This window comes from Magnolia sinica, chromosome 13 (genome assembly GCF_029962835.1).
Source record: "Magnolia sinica isolate HGM2019 chromosome 13, MsV1, whole genome shotgun sequence".
Classification (NCBI taxonomy): domain Eukaryota; kingdom Viridiplantae; phylum Streptophyta; class Magnoliopsida; order Magnoliales; family Magnoliaceae; genus Magnolia; species Magnolia sinica.
In genome coordinates, this window is record NC_080585.1 from 22,933,532 (window position 1) to 22,945,617 (window position 12,086).

Sequence of the window (12,086 nt, forward strand, 5' to 3'; positions counted from 1 at the left end):
AACCAAAAATTAGGCTTATTTGATGATCTAACGGTCGGATTGATGGACATTTGTTGGACGGTTAAATCCAATGGTCCTGCTTAAATGAACGATTGTCCACAAATCAAAGGTTAGAATCATTCAATCAATATGATTTTGGGAATGCGACTTAGCGACAGTAGGTCTCACAATTAAGTGGTTTGCCAAGCGTACTCTTTCTGAGTCCCTGCGTATCAAGCATCGGACTCTGCCAGAGTATCTAATAACTTCCCCTCACGTACAGGACAGTTAAGTTTCAACGCGATATACACGCTCCGAACGCATATCTAAAATATTATTACTGGATATTTCGGGACTTTAGGCTTTGAATCTGGATTTATCTAAGATCTAAACCGTTGAAGAATCTAAGGTTGGGGATAGCTAAAAAAATTAAAAATTTAGACTGAAATATTTCAACCTTTTTGATCATTTAACCGTTGAATATGGACTGTCTCCTTAACCGTTGAAGAATCAGAGGTTTAAATATTCTAATTAGAGTTTTTATTTTTAATTTTTTAATTTTATTTTAAGCTTATCTTGTAAACAGCTTAGGCTATATATTGAAAAGGATCCCAGTCCAACGGCATTGCAATATTCTCACAGGACTACAGGATTAAATGGCATGAAATTTCATTAGATGGAATTAACACAGTCCAATTCCACATTTGGAATCAAATTCTTTCTTTAGGAAATATGCTATATTAAGTGAAGCTTGCCTTCAGTGGAATATATAGAATTGTCATCAACCGACCACATTTGTGATGCAAGTCGCTTATACAAATATACAACTTGAATGTCACATGTATAGGACACATGTAGGCGGATAATATAAATAAAATATATTTATCAATGGGGAGGCCCATAAATGTAATGAATTTCAAAATCCACCTGAAAATCCTACACTACGTACCATTGTCTCGGGATGATGTAATATCATGTCTTTCTTGTCTTTCCATGTGTTAGATGAAATTTGCATGGGACTAAATGCAATAATTCCATACCATCTAATACTTCCCCAAACAGACCCCAAGGGATCAAGATACTGTTTATAGTTAGGAGTGGTAATGGGCACTAGCTTGGCTAGGCCTGAATGGGCTAAAGAGCACCAAATGGCCTGGTGAGGCTAGGATTGGACTAAGGTTAGGACTAGGTCATGTTGGACTAGCGCTGGCCTTATAAGTTAAAGATATCTGTATATGTTAAGTGTACCATGTGCTCTTCGGTATAATTAATATTTTTCTATGCCTGGCTTATGTCAAATAAAATTATTTTTCAACCAAACGTATGTTCCACTAATTATCCACCCTATGCATCAATTGAAATAAATGCATCAATATACTACTTAGCATTTAAAGTGAGGTCCACAATTTGGATAATTTATAGAAGCTTGCATATCATTCATCACACTATCAAAATATAAAATTCTTTGTGTTTGTCCGTGCCTTTTAGGTTTTCCATTGATGACTAGAGGCGTACTACTTCTGTCATTTAGTACTTCAAAAAGAAGTATAGAGTTGTCCTCTGCAAGATTTTTTGGCTGTGTCTTCAAGTTGGGAGTGATAACAGACCAACATACTTAGCTATGGAGGTATATTGCCACTGTTGTCCCACAATCATCATTTGCTTTTTCTAGGCTCTGCATTGTTGCATGCATGTATCGAATTTCAGTTTTCAATATCACGAATGATTATATGCTGTCAAGTTTGTCAAATAGCTGAAGGGCAACAATATTGGAGGAAATTGAATGTGCGGCAGGTTTCTGCCATCTTGAGAGCTGCTTGTCAACGTCTTGTTGATAGGGAGAGAAACATTCATAAGGTATAGGCTTTCAATTTTGTAACCGGAAAAATCTTTGTATAATATGGCTTTATATTGAAAATACGACTTTAAAAAAGGAGTTTATATTGAGATGGGGCCATAGTAATCAACAGTTGGAGATAAGGGCGTATTTTGCTTGTTAATTATAAGTTATTGTAGACACCTGTAACGCCCTAGAAATCGGGGGTTGCGCATACACCCGACTCCCGAGTTCCCGGGTGTCACTTATCATAAATTTTTTGGTTTTGCGGTTAACCAAATTTAGTTGCGCAACTTGAAATTACTTGGAGCATGAACACAACCACAACTAGTCTACTGGAATGAAAGAGATATATGTATATACATACACATATATATCTCTAGAAGAAATAAAGGGTCGCACATGGCGCCACCCAACAAAATCACAAAAGAATAGTATGATAAAAAAGAATAGAGCTGAGCCCACTACTCAGCGATCCAACGTGCCATCTACTGGTCCGATGAGGGCCCGCTCATTAGCTAGAAGTAGGAGAACTTGTCCTCCTCCTCGAGGCTCGCATCGCCAAGCTCCACGTAATCCTCGTCACCTGCGACTATGGAAGAGTCTGGGTGGTGTTTTAAAACACCGTTCCAGAGTGGGAGTGAGTGATCAACTCAGTGGGTGTTATTAATCTTAAGTTGTAACAAGCATCAATTATATTATGAATTTAATGAAAAGAAGACATTCACAAATACCTAACTAATCTTATTAATACACATGCATGGGGGATGATATGATGGATGCCCTTGCCACAACTCTCCCTCAAGCGACTCCATCCAACGATCGCGTATGTCAATGCTCCCTCAGAGCGACCTCGACTGCCGAGTCGCCAACCTAGATAGTGCAATGCAATGGTAATGTTAACCGGGTTCTTAGTTAAGTCTATTCATCCAGTAGGTTGGGGAATCTGATACACCCCACGTATCAAAGTGTCCTAAACTAGTTGCGAGGCCAAGGCCTCCCAATATGTGAGGTCGAGACCCCGTGGTCCTTGATCCCGTCAGGTTCCCCATTTCCGACTTCAAGCACATGGGGAGTGCCGAGAGAAAGGGATCGCTCGCGGTCACTACGAGGAGGCGCGGCACCCCAACGTAGGTCGACAGCTCGGACACAGTATCCCATTCCACCATGCCCGGCTCACGAGGCAGTGGACCCGTTTCAATTTGATTATCGATAGGCTACAACGGTTGTAGGGTATTCCAGGTTCCATATATATGTGAGCAAATAAGGTTAACAATCACGAATGGTCAGAGAGTAGGCTAGACCGCACGAGTCCAGGCAAATACGTGGCGGAACGGCATCAGGTGCAAGCAACCCATGTGTCTAACTACTGTCGCCCACACGCACTCGCCCAAATCCATGGGTTTAGCCTCAAGGCGGTTCTACCAACGGAACCACCTTCGCTCTCCTCATGTTCCTGACCAACCCAAGGGTAGAAATAGTGATTCATAGCATGCCAACTACCAATGTATCATCCAGCATAAACAACATCATGTTCTCATACTTCTCAATATACAATTCAGATTCTCATAGCAAGCAAGGCTAACAATATCATGAAGCAAAGTGCATGTGAGTTATGTGTGTGGGTAAGGAAGTTAAACACTTCCTTCATCTTAAGAAATCATAAGTACAAGAGTAATAAATCATAGATACTATGAAGCAACACTATAAGAGAAAATCCAACAAGGCATAAGCATGAAATCTTCCATACACAAAATCATGTGAGAGGCAAGAACAACATCATATGAGAAGCAAATGTACAATTCCATATAATTTCAACAAATATGCAATTCCTAGGGTCCCTCCAGATTCGCCAAATATAGCATCCAAACAATCAAAATCATTAGATTCATAATAAAATTGGTACTAGGCCACCTAAGGATAATAGTTCACACCTATGGGTCGTTAGAGACTCGAAAATCGACCTAAGAATGAGGGCATTTGGGTCGATCGACCGGAATCCCTAAAACAAGCTCTTGCATGTTAGAGTTCCAAGTCAATTCTTTCTCAATACATGAGTTTTAAGAAAAAAGGGTGAGGGATTTTACCTAGACGACCAACGGACGATTGTTGCGGTTGTAGTGTAAAGTTTCTTCTTAGAGGAGAGGTAGGGAGTTGAAAGGGTTCATTCTCTTGGGCCCCACCTCGATTTGAGGTCCACCTTTGCTCTCCTTCACACTCTCTTTCTCTCCTCTTTCCTCTTTTGTTCTCTCTTTACTCCATTGGTGATGGTAGTTGTCGTGAGAGTTATGAGATAAGGGTTAGGGCTTTATTTCCTAGAGTTGGGCCAAGTGGCCTTAAGTTTCAATGAATTCACACAATGGCCCACTAGGACTCCCTCTAGGCTTTGGGGCGGACCCAACACCCCCTAGGCCACCAAATTTGGTGTGTAAGTGTCTCATGTACCGATGAGGGGTCATACAAAGTTTGGGGACAAACTGATCAACGAAAGTGGGGTTTGATCACACGGTTCCGATCTTCAAATGGCCCTGTGGGGACCATTCCGGTTGTTGAGGCAGTTCTGGTGGCCCCCTGGCCATGAAACTTATACGATAAGTGGTCCATGGCCCGATGGAGGGCCATGTAAAATTTGGGAACGATTGGATATGGGGTTTGGTCGTACGGGTCTAATTTGCGATCAACGGTTACCATGTCACGATCGGGTCCTAGATTTTGTGGACGGGTGTAGGACAACACACTAGACCTTCACTGTAAATCTAGAAAAAATTCGACGGCTGAAAAGCCTGGAGTCTCAATTTCATTTATCAGTGCCAGATTTCAACTCTGGCCTTGGGTGAGTTGACAAGTGCTGTTGAAACGGCTCGGGTAATTAACTTCTAGGTGTCCAATGAGTCTGTAGTCCACGATGGACCACAAGCTCAGTGAGATCTATAGTTTCCTAAAGTTTTATAATTTTCTGACCTTCCCGCATCGCGGTATAGCCTGTACAGGCTGTTGCTAAGTGCAGACGAGTTATCTGGCTTGACGGCCCACACCAGGTCCTATCATGACCTGTCTGGTCTATTTTAATGGGCTAATCCTAGATTAATTAACTTGTGGTACCCCACCGTGAGTGGTTTAAATAAATGGTCCTGCAGAAAATCTTACGTGGACACCCCAAGACACTGTGCTGGTTGGACGAGATGTTACAATTTACCCCCCTTACAAATAAATTTGGTCCTCGAAATTTGTACCTGTTCGTATTGCTGAAGCAGGCTTGGGTAATGCTTGTGGACTTCTGCTTCCGTCTCCCAAGTGGCCTCCTCTTCATCATGATGGGTCCATAATACCTTGACCAATGAGATGACCTTGTTGCGTAAGACCTGCTCATTCCTATCCAGTATTCGAGTAGGCTGGAGAATGTATGTGGCATTTTCCTTGAGTTCCACATGTTCCCACTTGATGATATGCGAAGGATCGGGGACGTTCTTCTTCAACATTGATACGTGGAAGACATTATGCACTCCGGCGAGAGGCGTGGGTAGGGCCAAGCGATAGGCAACCGCACCCACATGGTCCAAAATCTGAAAGGGCCCTATGAACCGTGGCGCGAGCTTTCCCTTCTTATCGAAGCGTAAAACGCCCTTCATTGGGAAGATCTTGAGAAATACGTGGTCCATAGCTTCAAATTTTAAGTCTCTCTGCCTTGTGTCGGCATAGCTTTTCTGCCTGCTTTGAGTCGTTAAGAGGCGGCGCTGAATAATTCCAATCATCTTTGTCGTGATCCGCACAAAATCCAGTCCTAGCAAACTCTTCTCGTCAATTTTCTCTCAACAATGCGGGGCTCGGCACGGACGCCCATACAAAGCCTCGTAAGGCGCCATACCATTGCTAGCCTGGAAGCTATTGTTGTAGGTGAACTCGGCATACGGGAGACAATCGTCCCAACTCTCTTGAAAGTCTAGAACACAAGCCCGCAATATGTCTTCCAAAAGCTGGTTCACCTACTCGGTTTGTCCATCTGTCTGCGGGTGGAAGGTAGTGCTAAACTTCAGTTTCACTCCCATAGCTTCTTGAATGCGGGTCCAGAAGATCGATGTGAATCGAGTATCCCGGTCCGACACAATCTCCAACGGGACACTATGGAGCCGCACAATCTCCTTGATATACAGCTTGGCCAAATCATCGGTGGAGCTAGAAGTCTTGATTGGCAGGAAATGGGCTGATTTGGTTAGTTGTCCACAATCACCCATATCGAATCGTGCCCCTTTCTAGTTTTGAAAAAACTGGAAATGAAGTCCATAGATATGAAGTCTCATTTCCATTCTGCTATGGGCATTGGTTGCAGAAGGTCGAAGGCCCAGCGGTGCTCGGCCTTGACCTGTTGACACGTGAGGCATCGGGCTACATACTCCGCTATCTCCTTCCCCTTCGGTTCGGCCTTTAGCTTGCTTCACCTTTCTCGGCTCGGCCCCGGTTCGGCGGTTGCCGGTCTTTTCTTCCCCATAAGTGAAAGAATCACCGGGATGGAGAAGAAGGCGGCGACGGTAGCTAGAAATGTCATTTCTTTAGCAAGGAGATGGATAGTTGTTGAGAATGTGTAAGTAGGGAAATGAGTTTGAAATGGGTTTGTTGCAGGGGTTATGGGGAAATGAGGATGGGACGATTTTTGGGAGTTTGAAGTTGAGTATGGTCTTGGAATGGGGAAGAATGGGTTGAATGTGGGTGGTTGTTGATGGGTTTTGTGATATAAGATTTTTATTTTTTATTTTTTGAAATGAGAGAGTGGAGATGGAAGTGAAAATGGGAGCAAGATGGTTTTCAAGGAAGATGGACCTTAAAGATGTGGTTTGGGAAAAATGGGTTGAGTGTGGGTTTGAAGAAACGAACTTGAGGATGGGTTGGAGATATGGGATTTGAGAAGGGTTTTGAGGTGGGTTTGTTGGAGATGGGTTTTTGAAAGTGATGGAGTGGAATGAATGGAGGAAATGGAAAATGTGGGAGAGAATATGGTGAAAGTTTGTTGAAGGTTTGGGGCTTGGGGGGTGTTTGAAGAGAAAGGCTTAGAAAGATTGGAAATGGGGTGAGGTGGGTTAGAAAATAGGTGATGTAGAAGAAGAAGATGGTAGAGGGGGATTTGAGTTTGGGAAGTGGGAAGGGAGAGACTTCCCAAAGGTTTGGGACAAGGGAGTGAAGAGAGATTGGAAGAAATGAGACTTCTTGAGTCTTATTTGTAAAAAAAAAAGTGGGCCCCACATGTGTACAAGTGAAGGAAGGAGGATTTCCGTTTTGGGCCCGGGCGTGGGCAAACCAGCCCGCTGGAGGTCCCAGTGTGGGCACGCCAAGGCTCTGGAGGTTTCGGAATAGGGAGTGGCGTGAGCACACGATGGGCGTGGGTAGCGTGCGTGGGCCGGGCGTAGGCACGCCGGTGGGCGTGGGCACGTTGTTCGGGCGTGGACAACGTGCGTGGGCCAGGCGTGGGCACGCCAGTCCTGTTTGGGTCCCGATATTTTTCAATTTTTCGGGCGCTATTAAGGCCCCCCGGGACATGCAATATATGAATTTGGGGTAGGAGGAGCCGATCTACGCAATGGGCTTAGTGGTTTCACGAGCTTCCCCCCGATTTGCGGCCAAAATCCCAGGTTTCCTCTGTTTCACTAATCTCGATAAAATCTCACTCACTCTTAAGTCCCTACCCCCAAATGGGTCGAATCTAATAACTTAACCCGTTACCAATTCCATTTGCACGTGGACATTGGCTTCGACCTTCAAATTGTTCAACCTCCGGTTCGCTTCTATTCCTGGGTAGAGACCTGGTACGACTCCTGGACCCATTTTCTAGCGTCGCTACCTACTCTTGCTACCAATCCAAATTCCTAAGAAGTCTCGCCATCCATCCTAGATCGCTGGTTCGGGGTATGGGATGGATCCTAACGTCCTAAATCTCTGTTGTGTTTTTCTAATATGTATCCTCTCAAGTCAGCGGACGCGTAGTGAGTTCATAACCCATGTCCCAATTAATTCCAAACCATGCTCTGATACTAACTTGTAACGCCCTGAAAATCGGAGATCGTGCATACACTCGACTCCTGAGTTCCTGGGTATTACTTATCATAAATTTTATGGTTTTGCGGTTAATCAAATTTAGTTGCGCAACTTAAAATTACTTGAAGCATGAACACAAGCACAACTAGTCTACTGGAATAAAAGAGATATACATATATACATACACATATACATGTCCAGAAGAAATAAAGGGTCGCACATGGCGCCACTCAATAAAATCACAAAAGAATAGTATGACCAAAAAGAATAGAGCTGAGCCCACTACTCAGCGATCCAACGTGCCATCTACTGGTCCGATGAGGGCTCGCTCATCAGCTGGAAGTAGGAGAACTTGTCCTCCTCCTCGAGGCTCGCATCGCCAGGCTTTACGTAATCCTCGTCACCTACGACTATAGAAGAGTCTGGGTGGTGTTTTAAAACACCGTCCCAGAGTGGGAGTGAGTGATCAACTCAGTGGGTGCTATTAATCTTAAGTTGTAACAAGAATTAGTTATATTATGAATTTAATGAAAAGCAGATGTTCACAAATACTTAACTAATCTTATTAATGCACATGCATGGGAAATGATATGATGGATGCCCTCGCCACAACTCTCCCTCGAGCAACTCCGTCTAACGATCGCGTATGTCAATGCTCCCTTAGAGCAACCTTGACTGCCGAGTCGCCAACCTAGCTAGTGCAATGCAATGGTAATGTTAACCGAGTTCTTAGTAAGTCCATTCATCCACCAGGTTGGGGAATCTGATACACCCCACGTATCAAATGCCCTGAACTAATTGTGAGGCCAAGGCCCCCAACGTGTGAGGCCGAGACCCCGCGGTCCTTGATCCCGTCGGGTTCCCCATCTCTGACTTCAAGCACATGGGGAGTGCCGAGAGAAAGGGATCACTCGCGGTCACTACGGGGAGGCGCGACACCTCAACGTAGGCCGACAGCTCGGATACAGTGTCCCATTCCACCATGCCTGGCTCACGAGGCAGTGGACCCGTTTCAATTTAATTATCGATAGGCTACAACGGTTGTAGGGTATTTCAGGTTTTATACATATGTGAGCAAACAGGGTTAACAATCACGAATGGTTAGAGAGTAGGCTAGATCGCACGAGTACAGGCAAGTACGTGGCGGAACAACATCGGGTGTAAGCAACTCATGTAGTCTAACTACTGTCGCCCACACGGACTCGCCTAAATCCATGGGTTTAGCCTCAAGGCGGTTCTACCAACGGAACCACCTTTGCTCTCCTCATATCCCTGACCAACCTAAGGATAGAAATAGTGATTCATAGCATGCCAACTACCAATGTATCATCCAGCATAAACAACATCATGTTCTCATACTTCTCAATATACAATTCAGATTCTCATAACAAGCAAGGCTAACAATATCATAAAGCAAAGGCATGTGAGTTATGTGTGTGGGTGAGGAAGTTAAGCACTTCCTTCATCTTAAGAAATCATAAGCACAAGAGTAATAAATCATAGATACTATGAAGCAACACTATAAGAGAAAATCCAACAAGGCATGGGCATGAAATCATCCATATACAAAATTATGGGAGAGGCAAGAACAACATCATATGAGAAGCAAACGTACAATTCCATAAATTCCAACAAACATGCAATTCCTAGGGTCCCTTTAGATTCTCCAAATATAGCATCCAAACAATCAAAATCATTAGATTCCTAATAAAATTGGTGCTAAGCCACCTAAGGATAATAGTCCGCACCTATGGGTCGTTGGAGACTCGAAAATCGACCTAGGAACGAGGGCCTTTGGGTCGATCGGCCGAAATCCCTAAAACAAGCTCTTGCATGTTAGAGTTCCAAGCCAATCCTTTCTCAATACATGGGTTTCAAGAAAAATGGGTGAGGAATTTTACCTAGACAACCAATGGACGATTGTTGCTGTTGTGGTGGAAAGTTTCTTCTTGGAGGAGAGGTAGGGAGTTGAAAGGGTTGATTCCCTTGGGCCCCACCTCGATCTAAGGTCCACCTTTGCTCTCCTTCACACTCTCTTTCTCTCCTGTTTACTCTTTTGCTCTCTCTTTACTCCCTTGGTAATAGTAGTTGTGGTGAGAGTTATGAGATAAGGGCTGGGGCTTTATTTCCTAGAGTTGGGCCAAATGGCCTTAAGTTTCAATGAATTCCCACAATGGCCCACTAGGACTCCCTCTAGGCTTTGGGGTGGACCCAACACTCCCTAGGCCACTAAATTTAGTGTGTGTCTCATGTCCCGATGAAGGGTCATACAAAGTTTGGGGACAAACGGATTAACGAAAGTGGGGTTTGATCATACGGTTCAGATCTTCAAATGGCCCTGTGGGGACCATTCCGGTTGTTGAGGCAGTTCTAGTGGCCCCCTGGCCATGAAACTTATAGGATATGTGGTTATGGCCCGATGGAGGGCCATGTAAAATTTGGGAACGATTGGATATGGGGTTTGGTCGTACGGGTCCGATTTGCAATCAACAGTTACCGTGTCACGATCGGGTCCTAGATTTTGTGGACGGGTGTAGGACAACACACTAGACTTTCACCGTAAATGTAGAAGAAATCCGACGGCTGAAAAGCTTAGAGTTTCAATTTCATTCATTAGTGCCAGATTTCAACTCTGGCATTGGGTGGGTTGACAAGTGCTGTTGGAACGGCTCAGATAATTAACTTTTGGGTGTCCAATGAGTCCGTGGTCCACGATGGACCACAAGCCCAGTGAGATCTATGGTTCCCTAAAGTTTTATAATTTTCTGACCTTCCCTCGTTACGGTATAGCCCGTACGGGCTGTTGCTAAGTGCAGACAAGTCATCTGGCTTGACAGCCCGCACCGGGTCCTATCACGACCTGTCTGGTCTATTTTAATGGGCTAATCCTAAGTTAATTAATTTGTGGTACCCCATCGTGAGTGGTTTAAATGAATAGTCCTGTGAAAAATCTTACGTGGACGCCCCAGGACACTATGTTGGCTGGACGAGATGTTACAACACCCCACCTAAACTAGCAACTTGATGAAGCATTGATGATCTTTAGGAGCTAAGCCCAAACCCTAAATCCTATCTAAAACCTCAATCATTTCTAAGCCTCAGCCAAACCCTAACTAAACTCAAGCCATTATCTAAGTCTAGCCATTATCGAACTCGAGCCATACTCAAGCCACAACCCAAGTCGAGCCAAACCTGAGCCATTTCTAAGCCAAAGCCTCAAACCAAGCCTTTAGCCGCTTTCCATGCAAGAATGAGCCAGTTGACTGAATTTCGAAGATGAATAGTAAGAGCTAGGTAGTAATTTAATTACCGCTTCCTCTCAAAAAATGTGCCTGAATCTACAACTATTGCTCTCCTGGAAGACAACTCTGCTAGGACCCACTTAACCCCCAGAATTCCTACTATTTACATTTTCACGAAGCCCTTTAACCCATAAGAAAGTTCCACATGACATCTCAATTCCCTCCACCATTCAAAAGCTACCACATCATTATTACCCTTCGTAATCCCTCAAATTACCTAAAGACTATCCCAAGGGACTATAAATATCTCCCCTCCGCTTTTCATTTAAAACCAACCAACAACCAATCAAGTCCCACCAAGAGAAGGAGAGAGAGAGAGAGAGAGAGAGAGAGAGAGAGAATGCTTGAGTTTTTAAGCTCTCATCTTTTCCACCCCGCCTCTAGCATCCTCTAACCCTTTCTTAGCCTCCTAGTCCCACTTAGGTCAACTCTTCCAATCATAGCGCACCCAAACATCCAAGTCATTTCAAGTACAAGTCAAAGATCATGCCATCATCACTAGCATTCACATTTCATTAATCACATCATTACTTCCATTCTCAACCCCCTGCTTCTCTAGGTTGTCATCAAATGTATGCTCTGTGACTTATCGAAATTCCGGATCTTGTCACATCAGAAACTCATGGTAACATAGTCTTCTTATATAATATTATAGTATCATCACATCTCTTCTTAACCTCATTTCTCCTCTAGACATTATCTAGACGTATGCTTTGTGGCTCGCCAAAATTCTAGACCCTTCCACATCAGAAATCTAAGTCTGCCTAATTAATCTCATTTTAATACTTTGCATCATGTCATTTTATCTCCTAAGATCAGCTTACCACACGAAGTAGAGACTATACACCCGTACGACAAAGAATGTGCCTAACACTTTCCCTCTTTATAAGTAAGGTCTCTTACTCGAAATCCTACGACGCAGATTAGGAGTTAACTTGAAGTTA